The sequence below is a fragment of the Netta rufina genome, assembly GCF_964035555.1.
Source record: "Netta rufina genome assembly, chromosome: 1".
In the NCBI taxonomy this organism is placed as follows: domain Eukaryota; kingdom Metazoa; phylum Chordata; class Aves; order Anseriformes; family Anatidae; genus Netta; species Netta rufina.
This window is the reverse complement of record NC_140123.1, coordinates 137,029,571-137,053,311: the sequence shown is the minus strand read 5'-3', so window position 1 is coordinate 137,053,311 and position 23,741 is coordinate 137,029,571. Positions and strand designations below refer to the sequence as shown.

The 23,741-nt window shown below is 37.2% G+C and overlaps 1 protein-coding gene across 1 annotated transcript in view; it reads left to right on the top strand.

Annotated features, from left to right (window-relative positions):
• Nucleotides 1-23,741, top strand: part of LOC311215703 (potassium voltage-gated channel subfamily KQT member 1-like) — a gene marked incomplete at both ends in the record, with an annotated part of 528,691 nt that overhangs the window by 246,265 nt on the left and 258,685 nt on the right. The gene's annotated exons all lie outside the window — the stretch shown is intronic.

Here is a 23,741-nt window from a genome sequence, read left to right as displayed (position 1 = left end):
ATTATGAAGTCCTGTTCAGCATTACATTGGATGAGTGGTGTCTTGCACCCTCGCAGCTCAGAGGCTGGATGGAATTAATGAGCATCTGTGGGCATCCCTGCTGTGTGGCCCTTACTTTACCGGCAGGTGTATTATTTGATCTTCAACCTTTTTATTATTTCATAAAGGCAATTATGTGGTCTCATGAATTAGAGTGTCAAGAAGAAACTAGACCTGCAATAAAGCAGTGAGATCTGAAAACATAAATAATAGTGTTCATCAAAAAAGACTTTAAAACCATTTGTTTTGTACATCTGTACCACTGAAGGTATTCTGTGTTCTGTGCTAGGCAACATTTTAAAAATAGTTGTATAAACCTGCAACTCAGAACAGCTCAAATAACCTAGAAATTTTGACACTATTTCTGTTTCACTTCCTCCTTTGATGGCTATCACTACTCTGTTCAAAGTCTATGGACAGAAAGTTTCATCCAGGAAGGAGTTCATCAAGTGAAGCTCCTGTGCTAAGAAGCAACTCTGCAGTGGCACAAGGCTTGCATATTAACATGTCTCCCAGTACCTCCTGAAGTCCTCATGCAAACCTGAGGCCCCACATTTCAGCTCCTGTGGTGGGATGGGCTTGGGTTTGTGTGCAACAAAGGCTGTGTGATTCCAGATTGGGTGTGCTGTGTATTTTCAGCTCTTTGTGTGAAATCTGTGAGTGCTGCTTGGATTTAAAAACTCTTAGTGTGCAATTGAATTCTATTTCAGAAAGTGCAGAATATCAAACATTTGAAGCGAGGAAGATTGAATGTTTTGTTTTTGTTGTTTGTTTGTTTCTTTCTTTCTTTCTTTTAGAATAAAAGAATAACCATATCCTGGGCTACATGACAAGAAGAGTAGCCAGCAGGTCAAGGGAGGTGTTTCTTCCCCTCTACCCTGCTCTCATGGGACCCCACCTGGAATGCTGAGTTCAGCTCTGGGGCCCCAACATAAGAAGGACAATGACCTATTAGAGCAGGTCTAGAGGAGAGGCACAAGATGGCTGAAGTACCACCATAGAGGAGAGCCACAAGATGGCTGAAGTACCTCTGCTTTGAAGACAGGATGAGAAAGTTGGGGTTAGTTAGCCTAGAGAAGAGAATGATCTGGGGAGGCCTTCCAGTTTTTAAAGGGGGCCTATGGGAAAGCTGGGGAGGGATTCTTCACTGGGAAGTTTAGTGACAGGGTAAGGTGTAAATGGTTTTAAACTAAAAGAGGGAAGATTTAGGTTAGATACTAGGAAGAAATTCTTCATGATGAAGGTGGTGAGGCACTGGCACAGGCTGCCCAGAGAAGCTGTGGATGTCCCATCCCTGCAAATGTCTAAAGCCAGGTTGGATGAGGCTTTGGGCAACCTGGTCTGGTGGGAGGTGTCCCTGCCTGTGGCAAAAGCAGAGTAAGAACTGGGTGATCTTTAAGGTCCCTTCCAACCCAAACCATTCTATGATACTAAATGTTTGATATGTGGGAGAAGTAAAGTAAATTTAGCACATACTACAGAAGGGGAAAGCCTTGATTATTTACATCAGCTAATAAGTGAGGATGAGGAAGCCAGTGTTACTTCAGTTTGAGAGTGAGTGGGCTTGTTGTTTTTGTTGCTGTTATTTGTTTGTTTTGCTTTGTTTTGCTTCTTCTCATTTTCCTGGATTCACTGCTAGTTCTCTGTGGCAGACTAATGACTTCTCTGACCTCAGGTCATCTCTCTCTAATTTAGGCTTATTACAGATAAGTATCAAGCCTTTTTTTCCACATATATAAATCCATAATTAAGTCTACTTGCAGCACAGACTGTTACAGGACTTTTGCCTTAGAGACCCATCAAAGAATCTGAAATCCCTTAGAAGACATTGTCCATTTAGTCCTTAAGTTCTTATCAGTGGCATTTCCTGTTAGCCTAAATGCATCCCCAATTAAATCACATGCTTCAGCTTTGAGCCTGTTTTACTTACGTAATTTGTTTCTACTGCTCAGAGAGCTTTCTTTTTCCCTCCCTCCCTTTTGTTCGTTCTTTTTATAGAAGGATTTTCATACCCAAGAATGCTTTCATACAAGCCAGATGTAAATCCTGCCTGCTGTGGGGAGAGGCAAGTTTGAGTAAAATTGCCTTGAGACCACAGAGCTGAGTTCTGTGAGCTATCCAGAGCAGAGGCGCTGCCATTTCCATCCTGTCTTTTGAGTCTGCTACAAAAAGACCTGACCAACAAAAAGAATAGTAGGTAAAAGGGTATCTCAGGTACAGCAGGCAATAGGTCTGTGAAGTGCATGTTTCTGCAGAAATAAACCTTGGGGGGGAAGAGAGGGGAGGAGGGAAGCATCAGCACTTCATAAAGGTACATTGAAGAATACTGATAACTTTGTCTCAAGATTATTGAGTTGTCTGTGGCAGGGGGTTAAGCATCCCAATCACTGACATCTATATGTCAGTGTAGATGACGTAGATTCTTCTTGGGGTGTCTGTCTCTCTCCATTACGAGTACAGGAAAAACACTTGTATTTACAAGAATCCTCTTGATTGCCTACTCATGACAGGACAGCAGAACACAGGGGTATGGATGAAGTATGTCTGCATAGTCTACAGGTCTACAGTGCCTGCTTTGACGTGCTTTTAAATGTTTGAGAAATCTGAACAGAGAAAATTCAAACAAGCCTTTTGTTAGGACAGGATTGTCTATCTGGCTCTTTCCATATGACCACTATTACAATGCTGAGGTCAAAACACCCTGTTGTTCTTATCATTCTTCTCCTACATTTGAGTGAATTGTCCTCTATCTCTTACTCTTTTTTCTTACTCTTTTTTTTTTTTTTTTTTTTTTTTTTCAATTAGGATCATTCCTAATTGATTCCTTATTATAAAGGAATGATTTGTAATTTCATATAAACATTTGATATTTTTCTTACTGCTGTATTTTCTTCTTATTCTCACTGATGGAATTTTCTTATTTTTTAAAGCTTTTTTGATTATAAATCTGAAACTAGAAGCTCTATGCTTTTTTAAACAGTGTGACCAGCAGGACTAGGGAGGTGATCGTACCCCTGTACTCAGCTCTGGTGAGGCCGCACCTCGAGTACTGTGTTCAGTTTTGGGCCCCTTGCTACAAGAAGGACATCGAGGTGCTTGAGCGGGTCCAGAGAAGGGCGACGAAGCTGGTGAGGGGCCTGGAGAACAAGTCTTATGAGGAGCGGCTGAGGGAGCTGGGCTTGTTCAGCCTGGAGAAGAGGAGGCTCAGGGGCAACCTTATCGCTCTCTACAGATACCTTAAAGGAGGCTGTAGTGAGGTGGGGGTTGGTCTGTTCTCCCACGTGCCTGGTGACAGGACGAGGGGGAATGGGCTAAAGTTGCACCAGGGGAGTTTTAGGTTAGATGTTAGAAAGAACTTCTTTACCGAAAGGGTCGTTAGGCATTGGAACAGGCTGCCCAGGGAAGTGGTGGAGTCACCATCCCTGGAAGTCTTCAAAAGACGTTTAGATGTAGAGCTTAGGGATATGGTTTAGTGGGGACTGTTAGCATTAGGTCAGAGGTTGGACTCGATGATCTTGAGGTCTCTTCCAACCTAGAAATTCTGTGATTCTGTGATTCTGTGATTAATCCAAGAATATATTACATGAGCTATTTAAGGTTTCCCACAGTCATTCATTTTCTTCAATGCCTTCCTTTGCATCTTGTACATGAATATGGCCTCTTATTTGGCCTTTGAAATTTTAAAGAGTAAATGAACAGGAGAAAGAAGTGGGATTTTTTCTTGGATTTCAGTATAAAACAGCTGGCAGGTCTGCTTCTTCTACTCAACAAACAAAACAAAAAAAAACACCACACCACCACTAACAACAAAAAAACTGTCCTAGTTTTTCATCCTCAAGGCATATTTTTATTTAAGGGAAAACCTGATATTACCCTCAGCAAGAACACATAAAATCCAGAGCAATTTATTATGAAAGATGTTTTTCTTACTGAATTTCAAATTGCAACATCATTTACTTTTTTTTTTTTTTTTTCCATTGGGGAGAGGGAAGGCTAGAGATTTAGTTACAGGTTTTATTTTGTTTGTTTGTTTGTTTGTTTTTCTCCTTTAGGAAAATTCTTAACTGAAACAGGCATTGCTTTCATATAGCATGCCTAATAGGTGTTGCTTAAAAAAGTCTTCTTATGTCAGTGTGTCTGAGATGAATTGGTGAATTTTCGTAAGAACCTCTATTACTGCGGTATGTTTCCTATTTGACTAATGTAGTATGTGTAGATGGACAACTCAACACTTAAAGGAGGCAGACTCTTTAATGTTGAAAGCATTACCATTCACGGTTTGGAATAAAAACAGAGTAAGACTAACTTTTTGCAAGCTTTGCCTTTCAAGAGCAAATATCTACTCTTGATAAACACTCTATTTGCACTGCAGGGTAGCTGAGACAGCAAGAGTCACAGGGATCAGAGTCTCATGCAGCTTAGACTAGTGGCATGCAATTTATGTAGTCTGCTCTGCTGGCTCACTTTGCTTTCTTTATCTCACATCTTTATTCTGCCTACAAAGATGTACAGTAGGTGGAATCTGTCAGGCATGAAGCCAGCAGGCAATGTGAAAGTGGAGACTGCTGGCGTCAGATTGATTAAGCTTGTGCACGTGTCTGTAGAAAGGAGACATCAGGTTTAATCACTCTGCCTGAATTTCTTTCTGTTCCTTTCTCTTGTAGATAAATGTCTTGTGAAATGTCTTGCACACAGCACAGTGGGATCACTCCACTAAAGCAGAAAAGTAATCAAAGATAAAAACTTATTATCTTACACCTATTTGTTATCAACAGAGGTGTATGAAGTGTGAGTGTCTTAAAAGAAGAATTTCTATCAGGTTTTCTGAATTTTTCTGTATAACAGCATTCAAATTGAATAGATGCTAGATATATACTTAAGAACTATTCAGTAGCAACTTTTTGGAAACATCGGTCTCATAGTTTCTCAGCTTATAACTTTGATATTTGTTTTGTTTACTAGAGAATACAAAGGAGGAAAGTATTTTGGTTATAAGCTCTTCTGAGAGCAACAGGATCCTTTTTAAAATATATATTAAATACATGTTTATTTAGTTTTAGTGGTTTCAAAATACAAAGTAATTCCCCAGCCTGTTAAGCCTTAAGGTTGCTGTAGAAAACAGTATATATTCACTGTGCAAACTGACAAGGAACTGAGAGATACTGCATTTGCTACATATTTTGTTTTTTAAAACATTTGTTAGTCTTGTTTAAATAAAAATGTAAGGGAGAAAGATGATGAAGGAAAGAAAATGCCTGAAGTAAGAGATGGAATCTAATAAAAAAAAAAAAAAAAAAAAAGGGAGAAGAACTCACAATTGTTCTGTGATAGGAATTATTACCTCTAATGCTAAGTCTTTTAGACTTATCCCCAGTAGTTAGAGTACATATAAGTTTGTTTTTTCTTCTAAGTGCTTGCGTATGCTACATAAATTTTTCCACTTATATGTAGTAAAACAACATACAAACACAGCATTTTTTCATCATTTCTAATCCCTCAGTTGAACAGGTATCAGAATCCCTTACATTCATTATTTTAAGTAAGGGAATGAAATATCTTATACCTCCCCCCCCCCCCCCCTTTTTTTTTTTTTTTTTCAAAATTAGACCCTTCAGCCCTTTCAGCCCTCTTCTTTCTTTACAGTGCTTTTTATTGCATTCAGGCATATAATATATGTCTTTGATGCATCTCCAAGGCTCTGTCTCTGTGTCTCCTGAGCTTGTACATTGTCTTTTTTTTGCTTCTAAAACCAAAGTTCTGTGAAGGTTTAAAAAGATATATGGCTGTTCCCTAATAATTATACTGTAATATGTTTGGGTCTTTTTTAAGTAGGGGTTGCCACAGGTTAAGAGACCAGAGAGAAAATACAGACTCTGGATGCAGTAGTAATAATGTTTTACTGAAAGAGGAAGTGTGGGATAAGAACTGAAACAGGCAGGCATGCAGGATTTTAATTTTAACTTGCAGATCCTATTAAGTCACAGCTATTTGGCTGAATTCCAAAGGTTGCAAATTGAAAGGATTGAACTGAAATGAAACTTCTTTGATAACTTCTAGGCTTAACTATTATAACACTTGTTTATTGGTCTTCTATAATACATTACAGATAAACTTGATTTATCCAAAATTCTGCTGTTGACCCACAAAGTAGGATGTTTGCCTGAGAGATGAAAACAAAGCTCTGAGCACTTGTGGTTCTTAAAGTTCCCATGGTGTATTTCTAGAAGCTGAAGGTGTTAATCCTGGTGGCCTGGCCAAACTGCTGCTTGAATGATTGCGTTGTAGATTTTCCTTTACCTCTGTTGCAGTTGCATTTGGCTCTGAAACTGATTCCCAACACTAATAATTGTGTAATGTTGCTGAGTTTTCTTGCTTTGCTTTGCTTTGTTGTGCTCCATGTGTTCAAGGAGTACAGCTACACTCCAAGCAATACTCCAGCTTGGACCTGTAGGTGTGACATAGTGACCGTTCTTCCATACTTTCCTATACCAGTGGAGGTAAAGCAAGAGGAGGAATCTTTCACTGGGCTTGCCTTCAATCCTCTGCGCTGATCTTCATTTTCAACCAATAAATCACTCGTATGTCCCAGCACTGCAAATACCAGAAACTGTATTTCAGCCATGCATATATAGATCCTTTAGTCACAGACAATCTCTCCTGCACCTGTGGTGTTATTCACTGAATGGGACTTGATGCTGAAGAAGTATTTTCTCCTCTTGCAGGCTGGGAATCCCAATCACAATCCCAAGCAGCTAGTCAAAGCAAAGTCCTTTGCTTAAAATGTAGTTATTAAGCTTGATTATATTTTTAAACTTAGTTTTCAAGAGTGTCATGGCAGGGAGTTACTTCAGTACATAACTAGAATAACAGAACAATTACTTTTGCCCACATGAATGCAGCAGCTGTATTGCATTTTGTTCACCAGAAGAAACACCTTAGGCAAATAGATGCAGTTCCTTGTTATTGTGGGTACCAGGTCAGAAATTTTTATGAAATTATTTTTGGAAGTAGCCTTTTTTCTCCTTCTCTGCCTATCTCTATACCTAAAAATTGTACTTGCTTCACAAATTGTGTTTCCACACACCATCAAATGCCATGTTTTGGACAAACATAAAACTATTTAATGCTGCAATGATTGTTGCTTATGGTAAAACTCTTCCTTACCCATTTTTTGGTAATACACAATTCTGCTTACATTTATTCAGTTGACTTTTTTGACCTACACTGTCTACATTTGATATCTTACTGAGCTGGAATTTAAATAACCTGTGCTGTCCTGAGAAGTCCTGAGAAGTTAAATCAAGGAGTGCATAGGCAAGCATTATCACTGAAGTAAGCCTTTTCCCTTCCATCGCTCTACATGGCCTGTATGAGGCTGAAGTAATGAGAGCTAATCGTCAGTAGCAGGAGCAATGTGCCCAGTTGATTGGTCTCTACAGGCTAGTTCAATTTTGATTTTAAAGCAATTTCAAATTTTAAATGCCATTTCAGCTTGGCATTTATAAGCCTCCATTTATTTTGTGATGTAATACAACAGAACATACTATAGGTTAATCATAATTGTTTTCATTTCATTAAGTAAAATAATCTTTTTTTTTTTTTTTTTTTTTTTTGTGCTGACTTAGTAGAATCCATTTTTTACGTGTTTCTGTGTTGTTGTTTTTTGTTTTGTTTTGTTTTGTTTCCATACTTCAGTGTGTTAATTACAAAGTGTAAGGCTTGATTAGACATGGCATCCACCACACAGTTTTTATTAAGAGGTTGGGCTACTCTAGTTAATTAAGGTAGTTTACAGATGTAATGGGATATTTTAGTAGCAGCAACTGAAAGCCCATCCACCACAGTAATAATTTCAGGTTGGAACAGTTAATAAGATTCCTGTCACTGAAAACAACTGGAAAGTGTTTACATTGCCATGTCAAGCAGTGTAGGAATTGTGCATGTCTGTACAGTTACTGAAGGATGTGGAGAAAGGCATTTTTTCTCTACTTAATTGTTAAATCTATTTGCACCCCATGCCAGACGGTTTTAGTTCTCTCTTAGGCACAGTTCAAGGAGAGGAGGTGTTCATATGGCACCACCATTTTCTTGCAGATAAATTTTTTGGGGGGAGCAGGTTGCTATTGCTTGCAAGTACATAATCAAAAGTGAAATAAAGTAAGATAATTCTGGCAGAGGCTTTTTGAGAGGGCTTTCTTCTAATAACTTCTGCTATCTTCTTCTTCCATTCAGAGAGTATGATTTAGGATTCAAGGCAAGGATTTGTCCGAGATAATAACTGCACTTTCATAAAAATAAAGTGGAATCTTTTTTTTCTCAAGTGGAGGCATCATTTCAAAGTTCATTACAAAAGTGGTCCCATTTCAGTTGGATTCAGGGAAATGGTTAGAGTAGGACTGGTGAATAGCAACACAAAGTCAACATGGACTTCAGAGGCCTCAAGATATATGCTCTTATTAGAAATGTGTATGTATTAGAAAATAATATCTTCTATAAAGTAACTTAGTGAGATTTTTCATGATGGTGTTCAGGTTTTAGAGGGGCAGGAAGACTGAATTATTTAGTTTATTATTGTGCTGTTGTTTTCTATATTATTTATGTGTGGTCTTTTATTGAAAAGTTATTCCTTGTTGCTTTGATTCAGATGGTTCGTGAGTGCTAAATGATAATAGACCCCACTGAGATCACGCCTTATTCATCTCATATTGTTCACAGGGTTCGGTTCTGAATACATAGGCTTCAGAGAGAAGAGCAGAGCTATGGAAAACAGGGGTTTATGATGTGGAATGCTTTCTTTTGGTCAGGCAGCATTCAGTAGGGTGCTGGATGAAACAACTTACTTCACATGCTCCAGCTGGATAGCTTGTGAATAGAGTCCTTGACTTCGTAGGGTATCTAAGAATTCCTTGATATTCCCAATGGAAATATCTAATGCAGCTATCTCATCAGATTCCTATTTGAATAGATACCTCAGATCTACATTTCAGTCAGATATCACAAAATCACTGTGGCTGGGAAAGACCTCTGGAGATAATCTAGTGTAACCCCCAACTCAAAGCAGAGTCATCTAGGGCAGTCTGACTAGGGCTTCTCCAGTTGGGTTGAGAATACCTCCAAGGCTGGAGACTTTCTGGACAACTTGGTCCAGTGTTGAACCACCATCAAAAGCTTTCTGTTGTGTTGAAATGGACTATTGTATATTTCACTTTGTGTCCATTGTCTCTCATCATTTCACCTCTGACCACTGAAAAAAAAACCTGGCACCATCTTCTTTGCACTCTGCCATCTGGTATTTATACATATTGATAATATCGCCCCAAGACTCCAATTCTCACATCAAATTTGTCTTCAATTTTTTCTATGCTTGTTTATTAGTGTCACAGTGCAGCTACAGTGTGGGCCTTTTAGGACAAAACATATTCTGTATCTAGTTTTCACTGCCCATGGGACTCTAAAACTATCCCAAATTGAAATGGAGAGCACAGTTCCCCACTAGGTGCCAGTGGATTAACTTCATCAATTCTTTCAAAACATCTTATAGACATCTACCTCATATTCTACTTAAATTTGTGTGTTCTTGCTGGTGTCTGATAAATTATTTCTGACCATCTGCCTGCCTTCCCTTGGACACACATTACCATATGCTAGACATACTTCCTCCTTTGGTTTATCTGTTCCTTCAGTGAATCTGCATAGGCGTCTACACTGAAGGATTGTCTCTCTTTCCATCTCACATTTATAGTAATATTTCTTCCAGCACAAGTTATTTCAAGTGTTCATCAGACTTACCAGATTCCTGGTTTTTGTTTTTACAATTCTTAAAGTTTTTGACATGTGTCCTGTATTCAAGAATTTATTTGTGGTGAATATCCTTCTGATCATGTGTATTTTTTAGGCCTTCTAAATAAAAAACATTTAATCCTTCCTCCTGATACTGTTTTTGTTTTTTACAATTAGTTCCATCACTTTATTAAATATATATATATATTTAAAATGTATTCATTGTTTTCAGCAGTTTTTTATTATATGTCATTTGGGGAAAATTAAAATATTTCTAATTTGGTGAGGTTTTCAGAAAACAGTTCCTGTAAAATATCTTTGGTTTTCAGTATTTTAAACACTTCATAATCTGACTTGTCACTGGGCAGATCTATAAGTAGAGATACTAATGGCATCATCAGTCAACTTTGCCTGCATAGGCATTCCTTGGTGGGAAAGTTTAAAAGAAAATAGATCTCATAGATCAGGAAGTCACGACTCCTCCTGTGATAGTTTTTTCAGAGACATGTGAGTTTACTGTTCCGAGCTTTTACAGATTTGTGACAGCATACATATCCCTATATCTTTAGAAAACAGCATTACCTTGGACCTTGTTCTATCCCTGTTCTGGGTAAAATTTTGTAATCTCTCTTTTTTTTTTTTTTCTTTCCTTTCCTTTTTTTTTTTTTTTTTTTTTTTTTTTTCCCTACAAAATTGATATAATATAACTTAGCAGTTTTGTAAAATTCTTAATGTCTGCAGATAAATGTTATTATTGTTATGTAGATCTAGAACCGAATACTGTGTATTTTTTAATGGAAAAGAATGAGGGTGACTATATTTTGGCAAATTGGAATAGAACTGTAACTGATAGGATAAATAAAATCAAAATTATCCTGAAAGATGCCACGATGTAGGGTCAAGAAGTAATATATTGAACCACATATGAAGCACAGTAACTTCATTTGCAATTCTTACTTATATGTAATCATGCTGAGTTGTATAATGCCTTACAGTTAACAGGACTGATAGCATCCAAACAGACTTGGTTATGTTGATGGGTATGTTCTCTGCTCATCCCAGTCCACCCTGCAGTAACCCTAACCTTGTTCTCAGCTATACAAGCTCACCTTCTTGCTCTGTTGTTGAACTTAGTCGAAGTCCTCAGTGTGCTTAATGCTACTCCTCCTTACCAATAGCCAGACTGTAGCTAATATGAATCACTGACAACATAAAAACTGACTGAAACTCCACAACTAAAGGGATGATATAGCGAGCTGGAATGCCAATTACTTATTTGCTTTCTTGCTTGTATGTAATGTTCCAGCCATATTCTGGCAATGCAACTGAGCTGGCTGTCTCCTAGGGTTGCACAGTTCCAGGTGTCACAGTCTGATGACCCATGCTACCCTTTGAGTAGTGAGAGTGCCTGTTACTTGGAGTATATGACCTGCTAGAAATTCAAATGCAAAGAAGCACAGAAGATGCAAGACGAGCATAAAATGAGCAGCATTGGGTGAGACAGTATTCCTAGAAATTTTGTATTATAGACAAGTGAACTACCTGAAATTACTGTACCATAAACTGAAACTGAAGAATGATATTCTCACATAATAGTCTGGTGTGATAACATGTTCTGACTAACAAGAACCCTGACTCAGACATCTTATGGAAGTCCTACATCAACCAAATTCTCATTTTCTACAAGACAATTTTCATTTTGTGACACATATTTATTACTTGGTTGACCAGCAGTAGTAGGTTGGGCTTGTTATCTGTCTTCTCAGAATGTTCCTCCCTCTGTCTTGGTTTGAATGTAAAGGACTGACACTGAAGATACAATTCAGAAGGGAAAAATTAGGATATAGGTGTGGCATTTCTGAGATTAAAACTAAACAGTAAAGGTTAACCACTTGCAGTGTATTACTACTATATTGTCTTTTATAGCCTTCTGGTCTGTCTCATGTTATCAATTTACAACACACCCCCATTTTACTTGAACAGATTAGTTACAAGTCTTCATTTTCAGATCTTATCCTCAGGGCCAGAATACTTGAACAGCCAGCCTTGGGGTCATTTTGAAGGGGAGATTTAGGTATTGTTTCAAGTCTGAGCACAGATTTTATGTGGAGGAGTTCAATCTCCAGAGGTAACACCATGCTTTTCAACAACAGGAAATCCCAGCTTTTTCTGACACAGTTTTTCCCATATCTGTGTCACCAGAAATTGCCTACTATATGCCTAACGTATTGAGATTGTGCAGAATGGGTAGTGATGGCAGTTTTCTAAGGCTTGTGTGAAGCTTGTGGAATCCATGCCCTTTAGTTAGGGATTTGGTTAGCTCAGAAGCAGGGGGTTGTTTTTTATAATTATGCCACATTCAATACTTGAAAGAGTTACTCTAAGTTTTATCATGCTCATTAGGAAGCCCCGTGTTTCAGCAATGTTTTCATGTTGCAAGACATCTGCAATTATGCCACAATATCAGCCTCAGCAACCCTGCTAAAGTATTTTGATTTTTTTCCCCATTGCTCAGTCAGCTTCCTGGCTGTGCCACATTGTATCACAAACAGCCTGTTGTTATAAACACTGAAGAAACGGCCTTGCACACAGACAGTCCATTGACAACTGAGAGACGACCCAGAAGATAATTACTAACATTGCTCAGAGAAAAAAAAAAAAAAAAAAGCGTAGCCAGACAAGGAAGGATATGTTTTTATGAACACAGACAGTCTTAGTTCCAAAATTAATTGTGTCTCCAACCACTGATAATTAAAGGGGGAAGGGAGGGTTGAAGCAGCATATTTCCCTTTGTTCTCTTATTTGCCTTATCAGAAAAATGTTCTCACGTGTATCAAGACAGGTTTGGAGAATATGTCATCTGGCTGTGTTTTGGAGACCTAAGTAACAGTAAAGAAATGGTTTTGCATAACTTCAGGACTGCAAGGAGATTTGTATCCACTAAGCTTTAAATAGCATTAAGGGAGGAAGAAGTACCTTCTTGCATTCATTCTGAGAAACATTAAATGTGTTCATATCTCCAGAATAGCACAGCTAAGTGCATGAAACCAGCTCCCTGTTGCGTCAGCAGACAGGGCAAACCATGACTTGTTAAGTCTGTCAGCACCTAACCTCCGGACTGTGAAAGAGATTATGGAGACAAAGAGACCATACTATTTAAAGTGCACAGCAGACTGCCAGAAGGTTTCTAGTTTTGCTGAACTATGTCAAGAGAAGCTGGTACTCAGGTGCCACCACTCAGGATACATGAAAGAATAACCCTGGCAGCTACATTCAGCTTTGGACTTGATTTTGAGTTTGTTCTTCATCAAGCTGGAAAAACCCATCCTTTAAAATAAAGAACAAAGCTGGACAGATACTATAGGTAGTTTGAGATAGCAGAATTATGCTCTAACAGTATGCCTCACTTCACTCTTTCATCTGTCCCAGCCTTTACATCAAAAGGAGCCCAGGTAGACACTGCTGTGGACCAACACTTACTGCTACACAGGGAGATTAAATGCTTCCTGCAGTCTTCTGCAACAATCCCCTCAAAGATCTCTTGGTGTTTTTCAGCTCAGAGACACAGCATGAGTTTCAGCTGCATTTTGTACCATGCACACATGTAAAATAGAGCTGGCAAAAGATTCAATCTGCACAAACATAAATGCTTTATTTAAAAGCAGAAAATCGTTGCTCACAAAAAAAAAAAAAAAAAAAAATCCCAAACTTTTTGCTACATTTAAAATAGTTTGCTACAATTGCGTGCGGACAGCATTAAAAGAATACAACACACCAATTGTCATTTCTGATAGATATAGTACTAAAAATTATTCTTGGACAATTAGCTAAGAAAAAGGGTCTAGAGGTGTTTAAAAACAAAACAAAACAAAAAAACTGTCATCATTACACATCACTATGTTCATGATAGCTCTTTCCTCAACTGGACTTTCTACAGTAGCCAAATGTAAAATTTCATTTTTTGTTTTGTACAATTTTTCATACCACATTTGCGGACAGGTCTGCACTCTACAATTTATCTTGTTGTCGCATGTTTTTCGTTAGCTTGGCATGTTAGCCCTGGCAATATTTATACTCATAGCTCTCTAAATTGAGTTTAGTACAATAATGCTAACACTTAAAGTCTGAATTGATAAGCAGCCCAGTATCAGGAAGGTGTATTCAGTCTAGTATAACTTATAAAAACAATCCTGAGGGGTGGAGAGAGAGTGCTCAAAACAGTCATGAAGAACTTACATATGAATTCATCCTGTCAAGTGTCATGACAATAGTTTGATACCGACGAAATTGGAGGAAACAATTGTCCCAATTGCATAAAATTGAGTAGTTTAATTTCACTGATATGGATATTTAATACAAGGAGTTCTCATCTACATTTAGAGAGATGTGCACATTCATAGACATATACAAGAATTACTACTTTAATAGTATGAGGCACACCTTCACAAATGGCACAACTGTGTCTGTGTGAAGGTTTATATGCAAGATATTTCAGTAAAAATATTCGATCTTAAGCCAGATAAGCTATATTGCTGAAAGTTTTAAAATGAGCCCTCTAGATACCCATCCTCAAATAGAAATAAATGTCACAATTCTGTGAGTCTTTTTGCATTTTTGATAAAAGAATAACAGGGTTAGAAATAAATCAGAAACAATAAAAGGAAAATGGTATTTTATGATTATTCAGTTTTCCTTTCCATTTCCTTTCCTTTCCTTTCCTTTCCTTTCCTTTCCTTTTCCTTTCCTTTCCTTCTTTCCTTTCCTTTCCTTTCCTTTCCTTTCCTTTCCTTTCCTTTCCTTTCCTTTCCTTTCCTTTCCTTTCCTTTCCTTTCCTTTCCTTTCCTTTCCTTTCCTTTCCTTCATTTATTTTGATATGAGTATATATATTAAAATATTTTAAAGGTAGCTTACATCTGACATAATGTAATGGTATGGTATTTTTCCTTGAAGTATTACTTGAAATTCAGCTGCCTCTTTACCACAAATATACATTAAGTATCAATGATTGAGAAAGCAGCAACAGTGATTTCAGCATTTGAATCAGGAATGATTATTTCTTTTGAAATCAGTGCAATCCTTAAAATATACAACTGTTATCCTTGGTAAAGCCAAGAAACTTTACTCCTGATCATGAAATCTGTTTTTCTGGTGTTGTAAGTAATTGTGTCATACAACACAGTTCATCTTGTTACCTCTATAAGCTCTGTAAAGTGGGGACTGTGTGATTTTCAGCATCCCTGAAAGCATTCTCTGCTTTCTGGAGGCTGTAATATACAATAATATCAGAACTGGAGCGCTTTTCTTCAAATCTTTTTCTTTAAATGCTAGATGACATAAATGTGTCTTGGTCAGCTAATAAGAAATTATGATTCCTGAGAGGAAAGAGTGGCAAAGCATTACATTTTACCAAATGAAAAAAACGTATGTTGCAGAAGCAAACTTAGGAAGGTCAGTCCTGTATTCAACGTCATTGCAGAAACATAGAGTTATTTAATTTAAAGAGGGAATCAGATTTCTTCCTGGATGGACTCATCCAGATCCACTGCCATATGGAAAGGGCTAACAATTTTTTAAAATATCTAATGATGTTGGGTACCTAGCCTTACATCTTAAAGAAACCTTAAGTCTGGACACTGTGGGTCATTCGTCGCTAGAAAAAAAAAAAAAATCCTAAATTAGGTTTCCAAGAGATGGAAAGAACAAAAATGTGTCACTGGGTTTTAGGAGAAGTGCTATTTCAGCTGTGTGTAGGTACTCACATGTTCAATTCTAAACAAACTCTGCTGTGTAATCAGTGAAAAAAATGAATATAGTAAATGAAATGCCCTTTAGTTAGATATGATGTTAGATTATTCATTATTTGGGTTACTGAACATCAGGTGGCATGTGCTAGGCATAATGGAAAACCGAAGAGTTTAAGTCTGATAAATGATACAAGAGAGCAAATATTAACTCTGTCTCACAGTGCAGGAATTAACTCATGAGTATATTACTGCAATCCCAGAGCTGCCCACTCTTATGACGTTAATTGCCTATCAAACTTTTGACAATGCATTTTGATAGTATGAATGTGTTCAGGGCCTCACACAACTGAGCCTTTTCCTGTTAAGAGCTTGTTGACATTGCAGTATTTGAACAAGATAAAATAACTCCTCCTCTGTCACAGAAAACAGCTCCTCTGTAGAGCATCCAGGACACACGTAACCATGTCGTCATGGCAAACTGTGTACATGGGATTCTGCTCTTTTACCACGGCAGTGTTATTTTAGTTCCCATTCCTTGCTAGTGTGTTAGAGAATTTGTACGTCCTTTGCATGATTGTCAGGCTTTAAGTTAGTTGTAAGAGAAGGGAAAAGTTAATATTTTACATCTTTTCAAAGAATATAGCAGCTATTTAGTAATAAATGTTTTCTTAATATCCATGTTTAAAATATACTTTGCTTTTGTCCTAAGGTATGCTCAATGTTCTTCTCAAAAACCTCATCTGTTTTACTTCTTAGAATCAAATACATTTATCCAAATCAGCATTTTAAACTGCTGTCTCCTTTCAGCAGATTTTAGTTTGTAAGGAATTTGCCTTGGTTGTATAGACAGGTGTTTTGAGTTTGCAGAACTGAAAAACTGTGGGTTTTTTTAGCAAATATTTTGAACAAGCAGTGCAACTTGTGTCTATCCAAACTAATCCTTGGAGACTGGTAGCTGAGATGAGTATGAATGTTACATTATCAAAGCAGAACTAATGGAAACATTTACAATCATTCTTCAGTTGTTTGCACTCCACTTCATTATTGTTTTCTCATTAAAATATAGTATTTGATAATGAGCTTCTCTAAGCTCAGAAACAGTTTATGATATATTTACTCCAAGATATACTGAAAAATCAGGCAAAGGGTTCGTTGAATGATGAATAGCAGCATCTTTTCTTGTGGAGGACTGGCCAAATCCTGACAACATTACTTACATGCTGTATTGCGAGAAAGATAATGGAATCTGCTCTGATGACTTAGGGAAACGTAGGATACCATTCATCTAAAATTCATCTACTTATAAAACCTCCAAGTAATTTGTTTTGAAGATATTTGACTTAATTAATTAGATTTACAGTAGTCTCTAGAGGGAGGTGAAGAATGTAAAGACATGCACTGGTTTTCATTTCAGATCCAAATTTAATCTGACCCAGTGGTCTATTTCTGGTGGTTTTGTAGACAATAGAGAGTATGGGTTTTGTTTGCTTTTTGTTGTTGTTGTTTTAGTGGAGAGGCAGAGGTCTGCATAATGAATTTCAATTTGCTGATAATAGGTTTTCTTTCCTTTACAAGTCCTTTAGAGGTAGTCTAGGGACAGTGAATTATTTGCACATCACAGGTTGAAAATTAGCTATTTTAGCTGTTAGCTTCATATATTAGGCTGTGTTGCATTGTGATGCATGATTGTTTTATAATTTTGTGATGGCTATATTTGATATTCTACCAAGGTAATACATGGGCTTAAACAAGGAATACTGCAAATAAATACGCTAGATGGTAGCTTCGAGCTTTGGTTTTCTTTTCAAGTATATTTTAGGTAACATGACTGTAGGGAAAACAATTCTGACAAATGTGACATCAACTTCACAGGCCCCCAAAAGCAGGATGTACAAAAGAGAATTCTAAACTAGTTAATTTAAAAATCTTTAACAGTATTGTCTGTCTTCCAAAGCTATCTTCCAATAGCTATCCAAAGTATTGTAGTACAATGCAAACTAAAGCATGAGTGCAGCAAAGCCTAGTTCTAGCTATTATAAGGTACAATACAATGGAAAAACCACAGCCAGATAGATTTCCAGTGAAGTTACCTAGCACATATACATCAGTCCATTCCTGATAAAGTTCTCTGTGTAAACACATTTCATGGTATTCATATATTATTTTGTAGGTGATGGAACATCTGAGTCTTTGATAATTGCTATTCTTAATAACAAGATTGAAATATATTTCTAATGTGGCCTCTCCATCTCTTTTTGAGCACAAAACACTGACAGCACATATGGGGCTAATGTCAATAATATCTTAGTTTTGTTTGTTTGTTTGTTTGTTTGTTTGTTTTTATCATAATTTTAGTGGATTTAGTTATCTGCTTATTAACCACTTCTCACAGGTCAGAATGCTTCAATATAAAACAACATGCCGTGTGGATGTTTCTCAAAATATCAAGCACAGAGTAGTCATAGCTTTACACGTTTACATAGATTAAATATATATATGCATATAGCCTAATAATTTAATCACATAGTACAACCTCTAAACTTACATTCTTATCTATAAGCTTTAGTGAACTGTGATACACTGGGGCTGTTCCTCAGTTTGGATTCTAAAAAGAATTTGAAGTTGATACACAAAAACAGTATATAAGTAAATAATTGCAGCTCTTCTGCCTCTCATTTCCTTATAGACCTCTCATTGTATCTAATGAGCAGTGCAGCCAGAAGTTCAGCCAATATTGGCATTCCAAGACATTCCAAAACTGCAAGCCAGAAACCTCAAAAATCACAAAACATTGCATTATTATGATTAATTTTACATTCTTCTACATCTCATTCCAAGTTCTGAATCTCAGAAATTGTGCCCACAAGTTTTTCTAGAGCCCTGGGAACTGCATGTATCCCTTAATGAATGCATTAATTCTTACATAATCCCTTGCTGCCAGCGGTGTGGTATTCTAAAAAGAAAGCAAAACCAAAACAAACAAACAACAACAAAATTAACTATCAGGAGACTCTCCATGAAGTCACAAGAGTAAATATTCATTAGGCACTTCAGAGGTTTAATCTCATGCCTGTAAACAAGTGTGTTCAGAGTGAATGCAAAAATTAGCTTTTTATCTGCAATACATGTATTTCATATGCTTCTCTCTGATATGGATAGCATCCAACCTATTTTTAAAAAATTGGCACATTCACCTCACAGGAATTATCTGAGGCATAATTACTGTTTGAAAAAAGGTTTCACTTCTCAGTGAAAGACTCTCTGAGCAAAAAAATATATATATAAAAAAATAAAAAATAAATCATTCTGACCATCACTGCTGTAGACCAAAATAATTTGTCCCATATTTTGAGTGTGTTTGTTGCCAGATAGTGTGAACATACTTTTATAACCTTATTTTTATTATGCGTTGCTGGGTAACCTATTGTTTTGGAGCCTAGCAAGAATCCAGTCAAATCCAAGTATTAAAGTGCTGCTAATGACCATTTTGTATTGACCCCACTCTGTTTTGTCTCTGCCCATACTAATCACCAATTTTCAAGGGACTGTTGTTTAATTAATTCTGCCACATGATGATTAGCATTGTTGAATATTTAATATCAGCTTTGAAACTGAGAAGAACTAAACTTGCAGATTTTTCTTATTGCTGCCACAAAGTACAGTGAGTTCTCATCTTGAAGGTAATTTGGTTCTTCCTGTGGACAACATGAGAATGTAATCACTTTCTGCATGTGCCTCTTAAAATTGCTGCATGTGTAAAATTTACTCTATTTTTGGAGGGATTTTTTAATATTTTCCTGATAATTTAGGTAGAACGGCAAATGAGGTAGGTATCCATTGCAGTTGGCATGCTGTTCTGCAAGCAGAGTGTGTATCAATAGTCAAACACTCAGAATACCTCAATCCAATAGATGAGGTTGTGACATAAAGATTTAGCTTAAATTTTTCACCAGTATGTACTACTACTTTTTCCTTCTCATGTTATTTGCTTCTCAGCAGCATAGAAACCTAACTACAGGAGAGTGTGAAGAGTAGAGCATTGTTATTTTTCATTACCCGTTTTCTCCTGTAAAGAGACTCACATTTGTCTACCAGGAAGAATAAAAAGCAGATTATCATTTTTTTGCATGTTATATTATTTAATCTATGTTCAACATAAAGTCACTTTGATTTTGGCACTTAACTTTCCAGTTTCTTCAGCAGTAATGGATTTGCCAGAAGGAAAATGGTCAATCTGTCAATCAGAGCTAAACTCCATGGTCTTGAGAGCAAAGTGACCCTGTCACTGTGGCTTATTTTGGGGGTTAAAATTACCTAGAGCTTCTCGTTATAAATCTTCTGAAGATTTCCAGAGGAGTTCTTTAAGCTAAGTGTTGGTATAGTTTGGCTAATTTTTAAACTGTCAGGTTCAGAGAGAGAATGGCCATAATTTCCAAAATGGCCAAAATCCATAATTCAGTTATGAATAGGAATCTGATAGTGATTTAATTATTCTGCATTTCAGATTTGTAAGAATAATCAAAGCTTTCATCTTCTCTTTCCTACCTTGAGCACTTTCCTAACACAAGCTACCATTTCATACATGGGTCTTAGAAAAGGCACACTGCTGGGAAAGATCCCACTTTCTCTGTACATAAATCTTATCTTGGATGTGCTAATAGTTTTGTTTCTACATTTGCAAAAAAGCAAGCTTTACAGGTCTTCTTTTTTACCATTATTATTATTATTATTAAAAGAGGGGGACAGGAAGGAACAAAATAATAACGCCTGTAACAGGAAATCCCATCCTAAGAACTAGTGAAAAATAACTTCTTCCTCCCCCCAGCCACTTTGCAAAAGAGATTTCAGTGCCTTGCCATGTCAATAGCAGACATCATTGGGGAAAGCACAGTCAGCACTTCAACAAAAAAACCCTGAAACAAAACATTAAGTCACAGAGTATGCTGTCCCAAAGACTTGGAGGGCTGAGTTCACTGAGGTTAGGATCCTAGTAAGGGAGTGTTTTAATTGGTTTCTACTTTTTTTCCCCTGACATCCCTCCTCTCTCTCCCGCCTCCCCTTCAGCAGCATTCAAACATTTGATCCCTCAACTGCTGTGTTTCAGAAACTGTATGAAGAAAACTGCAATTATACAAATATCACCATTACTGTGACACATTACAGATAAGGGGAGACAGGACCTCCACTACTAAGTAATCCTGTAAATTGCTTAAAATAACAACTAAGAGCACTATGCGCTTTTCTCATCCATTGTCAGACTGAAATAAATAAGTCTTTCTCCAACATGCCTAATCCTGCTAAACAGTACAAAATCCTATTACTCAATGAATTTTAAATCCTGCTTCAGCACCTCATTTGTCCTGGAGTGTTTCATTGTGAAAACCAGAAATTCAATACCTTATTTTAGTTACACAATCTGTAGCATGACTGATTTTCTCCCTCCCTTCCCCCAGCCTTTCCTCCCATGTTGATTGTGCTCAATAAGGTTTATGTTACGACCACTACAAATCCTGGTGCAGAAAGTAAAGGCAGCATTAGCCTGTTTTAAAAACAGCCTGCACACTTCTGTACCTACAGTCTTACTGTGCACTTTTGGAAAGTAATGCAACACAGATTTAAGACCTTTTTAAGTTACTGTTTAGATGAACATATATTAAGTCATATTTCTTTTTCAAGTTCACCTATGTTAGCAGTACATCTTTATTGTTTTTCCCTTATTTGTATTTTGAAACGTAAGTCTCATGAGATGATGATGTTTTTAATCATTGAAGCCCTATGTTCACCAGATTTCTGGGACTTTGGAAATACATCAAAACTGCCTAAAGCCTAGAAATTTACTTTGGGTCTTATCAATGTAATATGGCAATACAGCTTGCAGAAACTTCAGGTCCCAGTGGACAATACCTCTCTCTAATCCCAGCTTTGATGTGTGGATTTATGGGTGCTAGCAGAAATGAGATAGAGCTGTTTCAAAACATGTTGTGCAAATCAATGGACAGTCAGTGTCAAGTTTACGTGACCATCATAGAATCATAGAATCATAGAATATCCTGAGTTGGAAGGGACCCTTAAGGATCATCAAGTCCAACTCTTGACACCGCACAGGTCTACCCAAAATCATGAGAGGATCGTTGTGCTTCTGAAAGAGAAATGGGAAACAGAGGAGGAGTTTTCTTATAAGTAAAATCCTCATGAAGACCAGTTCAGTAAGAGCAGTGTTATGTTTGATTTGTTTTCAGTGGTTTGCAAAGTGTGGGGTCAGGCAATAGCTGGAAGTGAGAATGTAAGAAACCAAATGTCTTTGCCTCACACTGCAATGATTTAATACAACACAAGGACCATATCCCTTAAACTGTCTCAGAAAGTTGATTAAATATACTCAGATTTGCTTGGCATGTTGTGGCAGGGACAGTATGCAAGACATCAGCTGGCAGGTCATTAGGGCTAGAAATCATCATTTCCTCCTGGACATATGTTATCTGGTTTTACTAGAGTTCTTCTGAGCTCTGCTGATGTAGCTTAGATCCTTATTATCCTGTCCTGGTTGCGCCTCTGGTAGTAAAATGAAAATCTAAACCTGGGAGTTCAAAGGATTGTGTTACAAAATATATGCCATAAATATCTCATATCTAGTCTGAGATCTGTTTTGGTTTCTTGCCATCTTTCCATCTCTAAATGCTGTTTAAGATGTGGTAAGTGTATATGTTTTAACTGTGCCTTTTTAATGGAATTCATTTATAATGCATGACCACGTTTGTGTTGTGCCTGGCTCTGCACATTGCTCTGCCCAAGCAGAGCCTGACTCTGAATATTTTAGGGCTTTATGAAATAAAAAAAATCCATTTATTTTCATGACTATATCTTCCCCTACCTGCAATACATTTTAAAAATAATCTTTCTATGTCACTTCTCCTTTCCTTATAAAATCCAATACAAACTGCTTAGGGATATATATTGCTCAACATATATGTATATTGTTTGTCTTACAAAGAGTGTACATAGTCAGATATGATACAGGGAGGTTAGAGTCTATGAAGCTACTGTCAGAAAGTCTCAGAATTTTAGCATCTAGAAAACAGTCTCTTTTTTCATTGTGTTTCAGTTTTTTATGGTGGATGACCTTCTCACCAATGGCTGGGGATCAAAACAATTTCAACACAATGAAGTTAATAAATTTCTTCTTCTGAATACATCAAAGCAGACTTCTTTATATGGTTGGCTGATTAACATCTCTCTTCTAAATATTTCTTGTGACAGATTTGTCAGATGCCACAGGGATATAGTGGTCCAATCACATTAGGAAAGACAATTTGAGGTGTGAAGCTGATGGAGAAAATGAATACCTGCTCCTCTCAAGCAACAGTTACAGAGCAGGATTTGAGGGTGGAACAAACCAGTGCTTGGTAATGACTGGCAGAGGCAGTGATGATTTTGTGGGACCCTGAATTTCAGTGTGGATGACCTGTGAACTCAAACTGAACCTAAGCCAAAGCTAGAGTTACTGTCTGAGTACTGGGAAAATCACCTGTAACTAGGTCTGATTAAATATTTTGGATTAAATGTCTTTTTCTTGGACTTAAGTTGTTCCTGAAAGCAGGTTGAATTTATTTCTTTTAGCCAAATTTAAACTAAATATGTACAAATATGTATATATTTGTACATATTAAATATGTAAATATTGTAATATGTACAAACAAGTGATGCACAATGCAATTGCTCACCACCTGCTGACCGATGCCCAGCCTAACCCCGAGCAGTCCAGCCCCCTCCCCCCGGCTAGCCACCCCTATATATTTTTTAGCATGACGTCAGATGGTATGGAATACCCCTTTGGCTAGTTTGGGTCACCTGTCCTGGGTCTGTCCCCTCCCAGCTCTTACTGCACCCCCAGCCTGCCTGTTGGCAGGGCAGAGCGAAAGGCTGAGATGTCCTTGGCTTGGTATAAGCACTGCTCTGCAACAATTAAAACATCGGGGTGTTATCAGCACTCTTCTCATCCTAAGCCAAAACACAGCATTCCACCAGCTACTAGGAAGAAAATTAATTCTGTTCTAACTGAAACCAGGACAACATTTTTTTAAACTTTATTTTAATTATTTTTATCAGTTCTAACATAAACATTTTGACTTCAGTTTTGAACAGATTTCTATTCAGACATATACAGAAATTTTATTTTAA